Below are 18,963 nucleotides of genomic sequence, written 5' to 3'. Positions count from 1 at the left end.
TTTTTCCAAATTAAACATAACTTCTATCATTTGACTGTCAGAAATGTCCTCATTTTGAATGAGCCAATCCACAGATTCTACACATTGTTGAAGTTCATGGTCCCGTGACTCATCTATGAATTCCAAGTCATTGGGTTCAATGATTTCTTCATTGTTCGTCTCTAGGACATTTTCAAAGGAAACGTTTTGTTCTCCTTCCATTTTCGTGCAGAAATTTGCATATAAAAAAAAATCAGTAGAGATAGGGCACTGTTGGGTTTAAGTTCTGACAGGTAGTTTGGATTTTTTAACAGTGAACTTATCTTTGGGTAGTGTATGGTATCAGACTGGAAGTAGAAATATAAAAAAGTGTATGTGATGAAGCCTAAGTAAATTCATAATTATACAAGACAAGCCTAAATCCATCCATAACTATAACAGAGAAGTCTATCTAAATCTATAACTATTACAGAGGGATAGTATAAAACTATTAGAAAAAGTTTCCCAAATTAACTTAAAATGCACAACATACTTCAGTTTTCAAAATAACAACTTACCTTTCAAAAAGCAGTTTAAGTTCTCAGTGAAAATTTTCTTGAAATGTACTTCAGGAGGTAGTAGTCAAAATGGCTGTGTTTCCCTCTCTTTCTTTATATATATTCATGTACATAACCAATTAAATGTAAGGAAAAAAAAGTAGAAAATGAAAGTAACATTTTAATTGGTTGTCAATTCTAACACTTCAGATGTGTTTCTGTGAAGTAATTTACCTCAGGATATTTAGAGAGGTCTACAGGCTAAATGGCTCAATGGAATTCCACCAAATTTGGGAAAATGGTAGGGATTGGTATGTAGTATGAGCTATTCTATATTTGGTGAAAGTGCCTCCAGTGGTTTTTATGTAAATTAACTTTCAACATTTTTTGGGAGCGCTTCCCAGTGCGCGCCCCGGTACGCGTACCGGTAAGCGCTACGGGAGTCCTCCATTTTGTGTTTGGGTAGATTTGAGACAGAAAATGGCGGACAAACAATGTTGGAAATGGGTATAAGGGGGCATGGTAGGCACTCCCTGACCCTCTAGGTTTTCTGAGGGGGTCTTAGGAGGCCCATATAGGCCAAAAAAAAATAAAAAATTAAATTTTCGCGGGGGGAGCGCCCGGTACGCGCACCGGGAAGCGTACCGGGGAGCCTACTTTGCTGAAAAATAGTGAAAAAAGTTAGAAAAAAATAATCAATAGTAGAGAACAGATGTAGGGTAGCCCTGAAAAGAGCTTTTGGGTTCTGTGGCTGATTTAGGTACCTACAAGTAGGTACCAATGCACAGTCTTAAATTTAGGTGGAATATTCTATTCCCTTCATCTGAGAAGTGCACACCATCTTCTCTGTAAATATCTTGCATGTTGTAACGCAAGTTATTGTTGTATATTGAACCCATTCCATAGTCTCTCATGTAAGCAGAAACAGATTTATTCACATGTTTCCGTGCTTTCTCAAATTGTGGACAAAATTGGTTGGACCACTTCCATTTCTGTCTTTGGCATATATTGGAATATACCAAGGCAGTTTGTGGAAAAAGTGACATCAAATGATCAAAGGTCTCCTTTAAAAGCATTTCCAGACCTACCCTAGTCAAAGTGCCCAAGTCATTTCCTCCACAGTGCACAATTAAGAGGTCAGGGTGTGGCAAATGCAAAAAGGTTTTCACCAATGGAATCAATTGGTGACATCTTAATCCTCTCTGGCCAATCCATTTGATGTTCACATTTGATAAATCAAGGTTGTGAAAATTTCTGGTAGCTGCATACCTTTGAGCCCAGTGGATATAGCTATGTCCAATAATCCAGACAGAATACATGGTGAGAGGAGATTCTGGTGCTGTCAGATGAAGTGTGAAAAAGAAATGGCAGTTGGAACAATAGGAGTTTGCAAAAAAAAAATGTAGACTTTCAGGGGCACATGCATCAACCTATTTAGGAAGTGCAAACGGTGCGAATCGGTAAATTCGGCCGTTTTCGCTTCCTAAATACGTTTTTGGGATGCATGAAACAATTTTTCAAAATTCGCTTTTTTTTGCATTTCCTAACAATGCGAATGCTTTTAAGGAATCGCATTTGTGCAATTCCTTAAATGCAATGCATCAATTTTTTAAAAAAATGCGAATTTTGAAATAGGAAGTGCAAATTAACACGAGGTTGACCCTCGTGTTAATTTGCGAAAATCTTTAAAAAAGCACAAAAATGCATTTTGGAAAGTGTCATGTTACAGACACACATGTCCTTAGGACAAGTGTGTGTGAAACATGCACTTTAAAATACATTTCAGGGGTGCAGGGGGGGTCAATGCATCAACAAATTGCGAATTCCAAAAACAAGAAATGCAAAACGGCATTGATTCCTATGGGCCTCTAGGCCCATAGGAATCAATGTAATGCCATTCCTTAATTGTGATTCGCAATTAAGGAATCGCAAATTACGAAAATTATTTTCTTGATGCATAGGATTTTGCAATTCCTAAATTGCGATTCCTTAATTTTCGCAATTTAGGAAATGCAAATTCCTACAATGATGCATGTGCCCCTTAGTGCTCTTGAATCACAAGCAATGATTGGTAGAATGAGATAGTTGAAAACTGAAAGTTAGGGTGCATGGTTGTGTTCTGTGTAAGAAGTATTTTGAATGGTTAAAAAAAAGTCATTTAAATAAACCTTGCACCAGATAAGCTGGTGTATTCGCAGGTCAAACATCCTTGCTGAGGTGATTTGCAACATTGTAGAAAACACTTTTAAACCTGAGAGCTTAGTGAGGAGGGAGTTGCTATGGTAACACGTAGAAAGGGCTGAGGTGGGGGAAGGGTGTTGCTTTGAAAATACAGAGGGAAGAGTTTTGATTGGTTACCATCAGCAATATGTGTGTAGAATTAGAGGTTTTCTGTGCCATTAAGGTTTGCAGTGCCTGGAGAACATACCTTTTGCTCTGCTAAAGAAATATTGGTGTGTGTATCTGACACTGTTCTGAATCTCCTAAAGCATTTGTAAAGGTGAGTTATGATTCATTTAATATACATAGAGACTTGTATACTCTATGGAGAACATTTGGAAGCAAATTGTGGTTTTTTAATGTTGCTTTGTGTCATGCTTTTTGATAATGCTTGGTAAAAAGTTTTTACTGCATAGAGGAATTGTATTTTGTAAAATTGTGAAGTTTTAGTAGTGACATGGAATGCTTGTACATAGGACCTGTGCTGTGTTTTTTAAATGTGATGTCAAAAACGATTTTGGGAAAAATGAATGGCTTTTACATATTCAACTTCTTTCAATCCCTATTCTTTACTTCACTTACTCTCTGTTCCCTTCCTTTGCTTTTTCACTCATTTTGTTTTTCTTAATTTTTTACCTTACTCCTACACACACACCTCATCCCCCTCTCAACACATACACACACCTCTAACATACACTCCACACATACACAGCACACACACACACCTCATACACACAAAAAATGCCCCCACACACACACTCTTCACATACACACACACATTCCATACACACACATACATCACACACATATACACCCCACATCCATACACTCCTCACACATACTTCACACACCCTCACCTCCACCCACACCAAAACACCCCACACAGCCACACCCACAGAAACACCTTACACACCCACAACCCGACCTACACCCACTGACTCCCTATAAGTCACACACACTGCATTACTTATCTTTCATTGCTATTTCACTCAAACCCATTCAGGTACTGTTACCTTTATTCTCTCTGTCCTTTGTCTTTGTCACTCCCCATCTCTTATCCTAATTCAATTTTTCACTCTCTTTCACACCTCTTTACTTATACTAACTGGTCTTTTCTTACCCTCCCTCACCGTTCTTCATTTATCCCAGTTACGCCACTACCGTTCATTCTCAATTTTTTTCTGTCCTATCTTTTTCTTTCAACACCCACTCACATTCTCCCACTATCTCTACTTTAGTGTTCTTCCTCTCTCTTCCCTTCTTTCGCTCCTTCAGTGATTTTACTTTTCTCACTTTCACCCTATTACACCTTCTCTGTTTTTAACTATGTAATAAACAATCCCTCTGTGTTTCTCCCTCTAGCTCTCTTTCTCTTAACATTACTCTCTTTGTGTTCTTCCCTCATGCTAACTCCTTCATTCATTTTTTTTTCTTTTTTTTTTGGTGCGCTCCCCGGTACGCGCCCCGGGGAGCGAACCGGTACGCGTACCCTGCAGAAAAAAAATTGACACAGATTCTTTAAAAATATAGGTTTATTTTTATAAAGTAAAGGTAGTTCTAAAAAAAACTGGGTTTTTTCTTCTTTTTGTTGTTTTATATTTTTTTATGTTTTTTTGAACATTTTGTACTTTTTTTGGCTTTTCTGAACACTTTTATATTTTTTTGTATTTTTTATGGGGAGAAACAAAAAACAGGGAATTGTAAATGGCTCACTTATGGTTATCACCAGCAACCATGATAAGTTCGATGCTTTGCTCACCATAGCAAAGTAACTTCTTACAATATGTGCATAAAATTTTGTAATCGTTAAACTTTGGTTGGATAGTAGCCAATGTGTCTCTTGCCCCCGGACCCGATGGAGTGGGTTGTTTTGATGTTGAGCGTCTAGACGTTGATGGGGGTAGTTTACTGCAGAGGTCCCGTAACTCTGCATTAGAGTAGTTGTTTGGATGCGCATGCATCATGTGGCGAATCATCGTGTGATTCCCGAAGGAATACTTTTTGTTAGGGTTCCCCCTGGATAGCTCAGCACCACAAATTAAGCAAGTCACCTTTGCTGCGTTGACTTTTTTAAAACCCCTTGGGAGTTTGTAGAACTGCCATATAAAGTGCTCTTTGGGTTTGTAGGGCTGTTTATCTTCTGGCAGGAACTCCCTTCTCTGTGCCTCCTCTTCATCATCCTCCTCTTCCTCTTCACCACCAACGTAATCTTCTGGTGGTCTTTTAGATGGTGGTGGTGGTGGGCCAGATGCTCCAGCTGCTGACACTACTGTAGCCATTTCTGAGATAGAACTCGAAACAGGTCTTCCTCAGTCAAAGGACAAAGTCAGAATAAGGAAAAAAGGAGGGAGCTTTCATCATTTGGAAAACAAAAGTGTTCTGGACCAATGAAAAGTGTTATTTTCAAGTCACATGATCCAAGCTTTCATCATTTGGAAACCAAAACTGATCTGCACCAATGAAAAGTGTGATTTTCAGATCACATGACCCAACGCGCTTACGCTACGCGCCCCGGGGCGCGCCTCGGGGTGCGTCGCGTAAGTGAATCGAGACGTTGCGCGATCGTATGCGATCGCGTGCTTCCGGGTGCGCTTTCGCAGTGCGTCATATGACGCATCACGCGACTACGCGAAACGTCATGATGTTGTTTTCGTTCGCGGGAATAGCGCTCCCGGGACGCTCCCCGGTACGTGCCCCGGGGCGCTTCATAACATTGCGCTTACCCGTACGTTCACCGGTACGCGCCCAGGGGCAAAAAATAACAAAAAAAAACTAAAACATTGAAATTCACTGAAAAAACCATAGGTTTCACAAAAGTTATAGTTAGGGATTAGCATTTAAAAAACCTATTAAATTCACTGAAAAAACCATAGTCCAACTAACTATAACGTGGGAATTTCAATGGTTTTATGCGAGTAAAACTTCCAGCTAACTATAACTGGTGTAAAACCTATGGTTTTTTCAGTGAATGTATATATATATATATATATATATATATATATATATATATATATATAATATATATATATATATATATATATATATTCACAGAAAAAAACATAGGTTATAGACCATATATAGTTAGGAATTAGCATTTACAAAACCTTGAAAATTCACTGAAAAAACCATAGGTTATAGACCATATATAGTTAGGAATTAGCATTTAGAAAACCTTATTTTACTCACACAAAACCATTGAAATTCCATATATAGTTAGTTGCACTAACTATATATCGCGCACCCGCAATCCACTGCTGATGATGTCACATATTACATCATTCATGACATGGTCAGTGACATCACTGATGACATCACTGATGACATCTCAAATGACATCACCGATGACAACATCCAGTGACTGTATGTTTCTGTAAAGTTAAAATATGTCTTAGATATTGAAGAATGAGTGGATGTATAACTGTCTGGATGAAGGATTTAGTAGGTGCGTGACTGACTGTATGAGTGAGTGATTAAATGTGTCTCACTGAATGCATGGGTTAGTGACTAAACTGTCTTAATTTGTGCATCATTATGTCTGTTGTGATGTAAACTGCTGCATGTGTTGATCATTAGCTATACGAGAGGCTATATGTGTTATTAATTGGTTGCCCAAGTATTTCTATGGGAGATTGAGTTTGTGTGGGGGTGGCTGGAAGGTGTGTGACTCTGTGCATAGATGTGTGAGCAGTTTATTCACTAGGTGTATGAGTTCAAGAGTGCATGTGGAAACAGCTACATGGGCAGTTGACTGTGTGCATGAGTGTATTGATGAGTGAATGGATATCTCAATGCTACATGTCATAGTAAGTACATATGTAAAACACAGTACATGTGAGAGTTGGCATATATAAATAACTGTGCATGAGAGCCACTGAGTGAGTGGTTGTATCGATCATTGTGAACTTGTATCAGGGATTGTATAAGAGAGTAAATATGTGTTAGTATATGTTTCAATAAGTAAGGTGTGTATAACTGTATAGTTGAAGAAATGGAGGTGAGATTGTTTCTTTGCATGACTGACTGGGTGTGTGAGTAACTCCATGGATGAGTGGCAGTGTGTGAGTGTCTGTATACACTGAGTGTATCTAAGGTTATATTAGAGTCTGAAGAGGTTTATCGTATTAGCACAAGAATGATGCCAAATGAGACGTCATCAGTGATGTCATCAGTGATGTCATTTGAGATGTCATCAGTGATGTCATCAGTGATGTCACTGACCATGTCATGAATGATGTAATATGTGACATCATCAGCAGTGGATTGCGGGTGCGCGATATATAGTTAGTGCAACTAACTATATATGGAATTTCAATGGTTTTGTGTGAGTAAAATAAGGTTTTCTAAATGCTAATTCCTAACTATATATGGTCTATAACCTATGGTTTTTTCAGTGAATTTTCAAGGTTTTGTAAATGCTAATTCCTAACTATATATGGTCTATAACCTATGGTTTTTTCTGTGAATTTCATTGGTTTTTTAACAGCTAATATCTGTAGCTGTAAAATGTATTCTTCTTTAAATCCAAAAATATATTTTATATGTTTATGAATAATTTTTTTTTTAAATATTTTTTTTTCTTCGTTCCCGCTTCGCGAATCGGGAAGCTTCCCGTTAGCTGACCTTGATGCCGCGAAATAGACCGCGAGCCGGTAAACGTTTCTTTACCGCAAGTGCCGCGTTAGAAAACAACATCGTGACGCCTCCCGTCCGCATGACGTTTCACGTTGTCGCGTGATACGTCATATGACGTGCTACGTTAGCGAACTGGTACGCGAAGCGAGTCGCAAAGCGCAGGTTTCTGGAAGCAAACCGGGAGGCCCTGCAAAGCGCTTAACGTAAACACAGCAAGTCATGTGACTTGGTAATAACACTTTTCATTGGTTCATTTCACTTTTGGTTTCCTAATGATGTAAGACTAGGTCATATAATCTAAAATGAACACTTTTGATTGGTTGAGAACTCTTGTTTTTCCCAAATGATGAAAATCCCTCCTTCTTTCCTCACTCTGACTTTCATCATTGTGAGAGAAAGACCCTTTGTGATCACTGAGCAATGGCTTCTTTAGTAGCTTCAGCTGGTGCTTCCCCACCACCTCCACCACATCCAAGGAAGAGTGGACCACCTGCTCAAGTTGTAATTCAACAAGAAGAAGAAGAAGAGGAACAGGAGGACGAGCACGAAGAGAGGCAGTTTTTGCCTGAGCAGCACAGGATGTCTCACCGGAAAGAAAACTTCATTTGGCAATTTTTTAAAATTCCCAAAGGTCAGAAAAAAGTAAATGCAAGATACGTAACTTGCCTTATATGTCAAGATAGACTGTCCAGAGGGACCGACAAAAAATACAGTTTCGGAAACTACACAATGCATCGCCATATGACTAGGTGGCATCCTAACAACTACAGTGCTGCACAGTTTCGGAACGACCTAGATAATCTCCCTATTATGGCCAGAAGATCCGTTGTACCGGAAGTAACGGGACCAGAGGGCAGGGAGATGGTGCCAAATATACAAATGAGATTTGGTGATGTAAAACACATCTGCGCATTTTGCGATGGATTCATTTCCTACGGAGAAAAAAGCATCACTCTGATCAACAGAGCTATTGACTATCATATGCAAGTTTGTCCGAAACGCCCAAAATAATAAATACTTCTTTTTTTTGTTTTGTTGCTCCTGTTGAGCCCTTTACAATGAATCGTTTTCATTGCCCCCTCCAAGAAAAACCCAAAAAAATATAAAACTGTTCCGAAAAATTCAAAAACAGTAAAAAAATGTTCAGAAAAATAAAAAAAAAAGTTCTTTTCAGAACTACCTCCCCGTTATTAAAAAATTGGTACAATATTTGGAACTGTGCCAACCTCTATTTCTCTTAGTTCGCTTCCTAGTTCGCTCGCCGGTACGCGAACCGGAAGCGAACCAAAAACAGTAAGTATAAGGGAAGGAAACAGACACTTATGTTAAAAGAAACACAGCTATAAGGGAGTAAACTAGAGATACCATTACCCGTAATCCACTGCTGATGATGTCACATATTACATCATTCATGACATGCTCAGTGACATCATCAGCAGAGGATTGCGGGTTTTTTGGCAACATGCCTTATCCACGGTTTAATAACGCTGCCTTTTGCTTTATATAAGTTTTCAAATTGTATGAAATATATACCAATAGGTCGTTATGAACCTTTAGGTAGTGCTTTTCTTCATGAGGTCTGGTCGCTTCCATACACATACAGATGTTTCAAAGATGATCAAGAAGTTTATCTGAATGGAGAGGAATGCACTGAGACGCCAGATCATTCACTAATGTGTAGGCACATACAGTTACACGGTTCATGCAACAAACACCGACCAAATATGGCTTGCGTGTTGCAAGGCACGCCAGTTCCTGCTATCATCCCCACGTTCAAGTTGTTGGAAAATGGTAGTTATTTGATGCTCAATAATGAAGATTGTTCTGAGTTAATTAAAAGTATTCCTTTTATCGTAACAGTAAGTGAACGGGTTATTTGCTGCAGAAATGTTCTATTTCCTCCCACACATGAACATAGGGAGTTTTCAATCTGGCCACAAATACCAACCTTGGGACACGTTTCAACGGCATGGCAAGAATAAGAGCTCTTTTGTCTCAGAGAGAGGTGGCCTTGAGTTCGGCCCGTGAAACTTTCGTACTTCACATAGCGAACACCCATACAGAGGTGCACACCCTTTTCAATTAAGATTTGCCTTTCAATTTCAGCAACATGTTTCCGACTATCTTTAACGCATCCTCCACAAAGTCCCTGGCACACTTTTTTAAAGTTGTTACCAGTGGTCTCGTGACTTCATTTGAGAAAATCTTTGGAGTCATCCCTGCTTCCTTTCATTGTATTTTCTGCACTCTGGTTCGTAGATTGGCATTTTTACTTGCATTACCAGCGGACGCTCTTGTGCTTTTTTACATTTTTAAATATGGATGTCCCTCCTATGCAACCTCCGACCCTGCAGCTGCTGACACTGTTCCGCAATCGCATGCTAGAATATTATGGCACAATGCCGTTGGCGATATTAAGCACGGCATATGGATTATCTTTTCGGTTCTCCTACTTCACCTGTGTCCAGCCTGTATTTCACTGCCTGACCTGTGATTTCGATTGGGCCATTGATTTGTGTCTCTGCGGACCGGTTTCTCCTGACGTCGACTTTAATCAGCTGATGACTCCTATCATTACTCACGAGTTGGTTTGTCCTGGCGAAAGGATTATGGCTGTGGCATTGATGCATGGACTACTTGGTCCCTGGAATTTACTGGCGGCAGCACAGTCTTTCTTGGAACAGAGCTTTCTTGAAAACCCACCGAGCTGTCCTCTGATGGTGATAGAGGATCCGGTGCTGGGAGAGCACGTATGTTCTTTTCCGCTTTTAAATTGGATGGCTGAACTGTTTTCGGATGAAGACGGTGACTTCCTATTGGAGGCTGTTGCAGCTTATTTTGCATACACAGTTATGTCATAGACCTTTTTCATGTTTGATATGCTGAGTACTAGCATTTCATTGACAAATCATTGACTTATTTGTCAAGTTTTTATTATTTACCTTGCCTATTGGCTTAAGATTCGATAAAGTACTTGGCTGTTTTATTTTTCTTTAGCATTAAATTTTCCTAGTTTTTAATGCTTTACCTTGCGGACCGTCCACATATAAACTTGCAATCTGCTCTCATGAGATGGCACTTCTATTATCTTATTCAGTTCGTTTCCGGATCATGAGGAGGTGTCATCTAGGTCCTGGATATCTTTACACCGTGTTAAGTTAGCATGGGCTCATTACCGGTTTAAACGCCATTTTTCCTTTTTTGCAACTTCTGCACACGACACTTAGTTGTTGCTTTAGCTTTCCACCTAGTAGTTCATCATGGTTTACATGAGAATAATATGTTATTGGTCTACTATCTGCTTTACTTGTTAAACTATATCTGTACAGCGAGTGCTAAAGTTTCAAGAACAACACGATACAGAATTGTTATGAGGTCTGATCTCCACGACTTCATACTCATAACATAAGTGCAACTTCTGCCAATTCTGGGCATGAGGCGGGTTTTATATTGCTTTGCCGAACACACATACACAACAGTTGATGCGGTTCACATGAAGAGAGAGCTGGTGTATGCTGATGTGATTCCTTCAAATCTAAGACACTAAAGTATGGGCACGCCCTAAACCAACACAAAGAGACCTTCTTAGCAAATAATATAATATGTGTATTAGGGAGGGTGAGATATAAGCAGCCGCGGGCCGTGGAGGGAGTTACGATGGGGCAGGGAGGCGGGGAGGGGGAGAAGCAGGGTGGAGCCCTCTCTACCTTGCCCCTCCCCCTCCCCGCCTCCCTGCCCCACCGTAACTCCCTCCACGGCCCGCGGCTGCTTATAAGTGTTGCTAACTCTTATTCATTTACAGCATGTTAACATACTGTCACCATTCGCTTTTTATGTACTAGTAACTATGCTGGTAATTTTGCTACTGATAATATGTGTACTTGTATTCTCCACCCTGCTTCTCCCCCTCCCCGCCTCCCTGCCTCACCGTAACTCCCTCCACGGCCCGCGGCTGCTTATAAGTGTTGCTAACTCTTATTCATTTACAGCATGTTAACATACTATCACCATTCACTTTTTATGTACTAGTAACTATGCTGGTAATTTTGCTACTGATAATATGTGTACTTTTATTATCTAAGGTACTACGCCTGAGAAGACGGCATTAGTAAATAAACATTTCAAATACACATCTGTTCTTCTTAACTCCATGTTCTGGTTTCTAAGAAATCTATAACGACCGACTGTTCATGAGTTCCACGTATCCTGAGGTACTATAAGTTCATATTCTGGATTGTCTAAACATTGAGAGTTTGTTATATCCAATGTGACACTGTACCTAGCTTGCTAAGGAGTTTTTGATTACTAACGTGAGTTTTGGGACACCCTAATTCGCCGAGGTTCCAATCCTCTGTCCACAGTTCTGTGTGAGAACAGAAACCCTGCGACAGGGGCACCCCCGACCCTTGCTGGAGCTTCATCACACTTGCGATACAACTCCAGCAATGCATTCGCCGAGGTTCCAATCCTCTGTCCACAGTTCTGTGTGAGAACAGAAACCCTGCGACAGGGGCACCCCCGACCCTTGCTGGAGCTTCATCACACTTGCGATACAACTCCAGCAATGCGCCACCTTTACGGCACAGATACATCACGCATCTGTGCTGTTTTTGCCCCATGATGCGCCGCATTGTAAATGCAGCACACCATAGGTGACGGAACAGCGGCACAGAATGACTAACACATCCCTGGTGATGCGCCAGTCATCATAAATGTATCCCTATGCTTCTTATCTTGTTAGAGATGAACCGCCATATGTATCATCAAAGTTATTTGCATTTCCTAAATAGCGAACTTTAAGGAATAAATAGCGATTCTTTACCATTCCTAGTTTGCGATGAGCTATTTGCTAATTAGCCGAATGTAGCCCAATGAAGCCCAATGTAGCCCAATGTAGCCCAAAGATGGCCGCCAGACACACAAAAAAACAAATGTAGCCCAAATATCAGCCAGATGTAGCCCAACTATAGCCCAGTGACAGAATGACCAATCAGCTTCGCAAACCTCCGTTACGCGAAGCGGAGCGCTGTTACAGATATATATCTTTTTTTGAACGTTAATTTCTCAAAATCCACTGGAGCACATATATTGAGACCTAGCAAAGGCACATCGGGCTACCAGTCCCTAATATTTTGCCAAGTTTCGTGCAAATCCATTCAGCCGTTCAATTATTATTATTATTTTTTTTTTTTGCCCCGCGGGGCCCTTTTAAAACCTCCACATCAAACCTAGGGGGTCAGCGAGGATCTACTATGCCCCCTTATAGTTATTTCCCCCTTTGTTTTGACCTCCTCTTGTCTCTCGATCCTACCGAGAGACAAGATGGCGGCCGCTACGGACTGTTTGGAATGTTGACAGACGCCGGAGAACCAATCAGCTTCGCTTCACAAAGCTCCGTTGCGCGAAAAGTCCGCGAACCAGTGCGCTGCCCGGTCCGCTGTTACAGATATATATCTTTTTTTAAACGTTAATTTCTCAAAATCCACTGGAGCACATATATTGAGACCTACAAAAGGCACATCGGGCTACCAGTCCCTACAATTTTGCCAAGTTTCGTGCAAATCCATTCAGCCGTTCGGGCTAAAAGTGAGGCCAACCGCCCTATGGAAAACTCAATGTTAAAAACACGTTTTGGGACCCCCCTTTTTTCTCGGCCCCCACTGGACGAACCCCCCCCAAATTTTCAGGGGCTGCTCAGAAACAAAATGTGCCATTTTCCTGAAAATTTCAGCCAATTCCGTCCACAAACGCCAAAGTTATTAGACATAGAATTTTCAAAAAACCCATAGAGAAAAAATCCTAACTATATATTACCTACTGGCGGTCGCCAGTAGGTATATATAGTTAGGATTTTTACTCTATGGGATTTTTGAAAATTCTATGTCTAATAACTTTGGCGTTTGTGGACGGAATTGGCTGAAATTTTCAGGAAAATGGCACATTGTGTTTCTGAGCAGCCCCTGAAAATTTGGGGGGGGTTCGTCCAGTGGGGGCCGATAAAAAAGGGGGGTCCCAAAACGTGTTTTTAACATTGAGTTTTCCATAGGGCGGTTGGCCTCACTTTTAGCCCGAACGGCTGAATGGATTTGCAGGAAACTTGGCAAAATTGTAGGGACTGGTAGCCCGATGTGCCTTTGCTAGGTCTCAATATATGTGCTCCAGTGGATTTTGAGAAATTAACGTTCAAAAAAAGATATATATCTGTAACAGCGGACCGGGCAGCGCTCCGGTTCGCGGACTTTTCGCGGTACGGAGCTTTGTGAAGCGAAGCTGATTGGTTCTCCGGCGTCTGTGAACATTCCAAACAGTCCGTAGCGGCCGCCATCTTGTCTCTCGGTAGGATCGAGAGACAAGAGGAGGCCAAAGCGAAGGGGCAAATGACCATAAGGGGGCATAGTAGATCCTCCTTGACCTCTTAGGTTTGATGTGGAGGTTTTAAAAGGGCCCCGCGGGGCAAAAAAAAAATAATAATAATAATCGAACGGCTGAATGGATTTGCACGAAACTTGCAAGGGAGTTTTCAGCGATATTAATGCATTGCGGTCGTTTTTTATCGTATTTGCGATAAACCTTGATAATAGCAAGGTTTATCTGCGATAATTTCTGACGATGCTTAGCGGTAAAAAAATCGTTGCTAAGCATCGTTAGGGATAAATATCGCTTAACTTTGGTAATATGCCCCAACGTCTGTTAACGTTCGATTCGAAGGAAATCAGGAAGTGTTGAAAAACATTGTCTGCGCCATCTTGCCTTTTTTCAAATGCCACACTCTTGTCGTGCACGGCAGTCATTTTAGATGCCTTGACCAGACCCACTCTGTGCACGCTGTCGATCCTTAGCATGGCTCCCCACCCTCGCAAGCATCTCCCCCAGGCAGTGGTCACCCCCGCTCTCTGTCTTATGCATGGGTAATAAACCACCCCCCATCTGCGCTGCTCTTCCCTGAGAATTACACCCTGTGCCCGCCCGACACCTCCCTTTCGCCCTATTCACTACCGCACCCTCTGACACTCCTTTTCCTCTGTGTCCGATTGTCCAGGCCGGTCCTAGGGTATCAGCTAGCCCTGCAGATGTAGTTTATGGCCCCAGCTGTAAAGAATCACCCCTCTTCAAAGGAGTTATAGTAGATCAAGGCCCACACTCGATGAGATCCGTCACAGCAGACGCGTTCCTATTATCTGAAAACCATCCTGTATTGTGATTGGGGAGGGGACCGAGCCTGAAGCGGAAGATTCCAGGGATGACTCTTTGTACATCAAAGTTTTTACAATTATGTGTCACATAAAAAATATATAGCACTCCAACAAAGTAGTAAGATTATAAAACTTTAATAACTTATAAATATATACAAGAAAACAAAAACAGTAATAACATATAAACATTTTTAGGGAAAAACAACGAAGTAGCGGTCGGCTGTGCGAATAGTCCCAACGCAGCACAACGTCCAGATTTCTGGCGTGGGGCGTCGCGGGGGGTGGGTCATCAGTAGCAAACTGTTGTGCGAATAGTTCCAAGGCAGCAGAACGATGGCACCAAGGTGATGTCCAGTAAGTTGCCGCACTGGTTTTGGTATCCTACAATGCTGCTCCGAATAACGGCGTGGGGCACCCCGGGGGAGGCGGCGTGAACGGGCCTCTCCAGGTGGAGTCTCGTCTGTTGTAGTGGGGCGCCCCTTTACCGTTTTAGTTGCCATTCCGTCCGATTTTGGTCCACTGTGTAAAAAGCCGCAATTCAGCTGAGTTGCGCCCACTCTTGCGGTGCAGCGATAGGCGTCTGTCACAGGACTCTCAAAATGGCGGCAGGCTGTTTCCTTTTTGGGCCTGGTCCACTGAAATGGCCCTGGGACACCTTGGAAATCGGACGCTTGTCTGCTAGGTCTTGGACCCCATTCTCGAAAGCGTCCCCTCCACCTTGAGGATTCATCAAAAGTTTTGGGGGCCCCCGACTCCTGTAGGCTTCTGGTGGGGAGCGGCTGCCATGATTGCTCGCGGAATGACCACGACGGAGCTACGAGATGGTGGTGCTCTCATGCTGACGCCAGCTTCAGTCTGAAACATCCAGAAACAAGGTGGGGCTTTCATCGTTTGGGAAAAAAAAAAGTTTTCATCCAATGAAAAGTGTTGTTTTTAGGTCATATGATCAAGCCTTCCATCATTAGGAAACCAAAAGTAAAATGAACCAATGAAAAGTTTTATAAACAAGTCACATGACCTGTTATGCGGCATAGGGTATAAAATGCGGAGAAAATACGTTGGCACGTGAGGCGGCGTCAGTAGCGGACCGATGTGCGAATAGGCCGAAGGCAACACAACGCACCAAGATCTGGATGGCACCGAGGTGGTGTCCAGCAAGTTGCAGCACTGGTGTGGCCATCCTACAATGCTGAAAGTCGGCGTGGGGCGCCCCGTTGGCCTGTGAGTTTGCGTCAGTAGCGAACCGATGTGCGAATAGGCCGAAGGCAGCACAACGCGCCAAGATCCGGATGGCACCGAGGTGGTGTCTAGTAAGTTGCTGCACTGGTGTGGCCATCCTACAATGCTGAAAGTCGGCGTGGGGCACCCCGTTGGCCTGTGAGTTCGCGTCAGTAGCGGACCGATGTGCGAATAGGCCGAAGGCAGCACAACGCGCCAAGATCCGGATGGCACCGAGGTGGTGTCTAGTAAGTTGCCGCACTGGTGTGGCCATCGTACAATGTTCAAAGTCGGCGTGGGGCGCCCCGTTGGCCTGTGAGATGGCGTCAGTAGCGGACCGATGTGCGAATGGGGCCAAAGGCAGCGCAACAATATTTTCTGACTGGAAGACACCACAAGGCGCTGAGATGCCAAGATTCGGATGGCACCGAGGTGGTGTCTAGCAAGATGTGGTACTGGTGTGGCCATCCTACAATGGTAAAAGTCGGCGTGGGGCGCCCTGTTGGCCTGTGAGATGGTGTCAGTTGCGGACCGATGTGCGAATGGGGCCAAAGGCAGCGCAACAATATTTTCTGTATGGAAGATACCACTAGGCGTTGAGATGCCAAGATCCGGATGGCACCGAGGTGATGTCTAGCAAGTTGCTGTACTGGTGTGGTCATCCTACAATGCTTAAACTCGGCGTGGGGCGCCCCATTAGCCTGTGAGATGGCGTCAGTAGCGGACCGATGTGTGAATAGGCCGGAATTAGCACAAGGCGCCAAGATCCGGATGTCACCGTGGTGGTTTCATAGTTGAGAGGTACTTCATCTGCAGTGGGGCGCCGAGATCCGGATGGCACCGAGGTGATGTCTAGCAAGTTGCTGTACTGGTGTGGTCATCCTACAATGCTGAAACTCGGCGTGGGGCGCCCCATTAGCCTGTGAGATGGCGTCAGTAGCGGACCGATGTGTGAATGGGGCAAAGGTAGCGCAAGAATATTTTCTGAAGAGGAGACACCACAAGGGGCTGAGATTCGGTTACCACCGAGGTGATGTCTAGCAAGTTGCCGCACTGGTGTGGCCATCCTACAATACTGCTCCGAATAACGGCGTGGGGTGCCCGAAGGGGGGGGTGGGGGGAGGCGGCGTGAACGGGCCTTCCTAGGTGGAGGCTCGTCTGCTGTAGTGGGGCGCCCCTTTACCGTTTCAGTTGCCATTCAGCTGAGTTTCGGCTGCTCTTGATGCTACAGCGACAGGCGGCTGCAACAGGACTCTCAAAATGGCGGCCTGTTCTTTGGATTTGGGCCTGGTCCACTAAAATGGCCCTGGGACACCTTAGAACTCGGACGCTCGATTTTTTTTTCCTTTCCTGTACATGCAAAAAAAGGTAAATGCCCGGTACGTTACACGCTTCATCTGCCACGATGAACTCTCCAGAGGAACCGAAAAAAAATATAGTTATGGTAACTATACCATGCATCGTCATATGGAGAGGTGGCACCAATTAATTATAGTGCTGCATAAAAGAGAGATTTGGAGGAGAACCCCTGACCTGCTAGTACATTCATCAAAGAAGTGGCACTGACAGCATCAGAGGCAAGGGAAACGGTCCCAAATATTTAGAAGAACTTTGGAAAGATTAAAATGACATGTTTAGATTGTGGCAAATTAATTTCATGTGGACAGATGAGTGTTACTCTAATAAATACAGCATATGAACATCATCATAGTCGATGGTTGGTAGAGACATTTTGACTATATCCTGGACCTGCCCGTCCTCGCCCAAAATGGCGCCGGAATAAATGGGACTCGTAACTCCTTGTTGTGTACTGGTTGCAGAACCTTGAAATCACGAGATACGTATGCAGTTTTGAAGCACATGGCGGGCGGGGACGAGAATTGATTGAATATTTCGACATCCCTATTGATATTAAGTTCTGATGTGTTATTGATTACTGTACTATTGAAAGTTCGAATTAACGTCACCCATGGTACTTGCCCGCAAATGTATATCTAGATAATTTTATTGTAACTGGCCCTGTCGTATTTTAATTATAAAATGTACGTCCACCGATTCCGTAACTGTTAGACACCTTAGTTCTTGCAACCTAATGGCCCGCCCGTTACGTTCCTCTACAGTGTAAATGTCTACTCATCATATACGATTACAGTTTGCTCCGTGGCCGGCCCTCGTGGTTATAGGCTCGTATTTGTATAATGAAATTTTCACAATAAAGGTTTTTAAAAGAAAACATGGTAGTAGTATATACATTGGTAAAGTTTTTAATAATAGTCACTGTTTTAGAATCAGTAAAAGGCAAGTGAAATAAAGCAGACCAATTACATGAAGGGTAAAAGGTATAATTCGAAGGAACGCAGTAAAGATAAATGGTCAAGGGCTGTTGTGTTTTCTACTCCTGCAACATAAAGTGATCGATAAGAATCTCATATTCAGGCGTATCGGCGACTAAGACAGCAGGTCGACCCTCTTTTGCTCAACGGCTCCGTCATGGGACGAAGAAACGCTCTTTTTCTCGAAAAAAGAATATATTTTACTTGCAGGACAGTTGTAAATTTTCCGGGAAAGTACATTAGCCTGGAACATTATAACATATATTTAAGAAAAAATAATGTTCGGAAGTAATAAAAAGCGTAATTTTTAGGTCATATGACCAAGCCTTTCATCATTAGAATAAGAAAAGTAAAATGAACCAATGAAAAGTTTTATTAACAAGTCACATGACTTGTTATGCTTACGTTACGCGCTGCGCGCCCCGGATGACTTCCGGATGCGCTAAAGCGGCGCGTCATATGACGCATTACGCGACAACGCAGGTCTAGAATATAGTCAAAATGTCTCCACCAACCAGCGGTCGGAACACAACCCCTTTCAGCAGGCTAAATAGTTCTGTTAAATGACAACAGAAGGGACAGGCAACAAGAACCATCAGTCAAAGAGGGGAGGGCTAGTTCTTCTCTACCGGGTTACATTGGGGCGCTACCGGAACTGATCGAATTGGTAGTCTACAGTGTTTCTGGATGTTTCAGACTGAAGCTGGGGTTAGCATGAGAGCAGCACCATTTCGTAGCTCCGTCGTGGCCATTCCGCAACCAATCATGGCAGCCGCTCTTTATCGTTATTTTGGGCGGGGTGGGTGGCGGAGCCAAGCTGTTTTGCAGCCATCATTGTGTGGAGTTCAGTTC

The sequence above is a fragment of the Lissotriton helveticus genome, chromosome 5_1, assembly GCF_964261635.1.
Source record: "Lissotriton helveticus chromosome 5_1, aLisHel1.1, whole genome shotgun sequence".
NCBI lineage: Eukaryota > Metazoa > Chordata > Amphibia > Caudata > Salamandridae > Lissotriton > Lissotriton helveticus.
The sequence above is the reverse complement of the archived record's forward strand: the minus strand, read 5'-3'. Positions refer to the sequence as shown.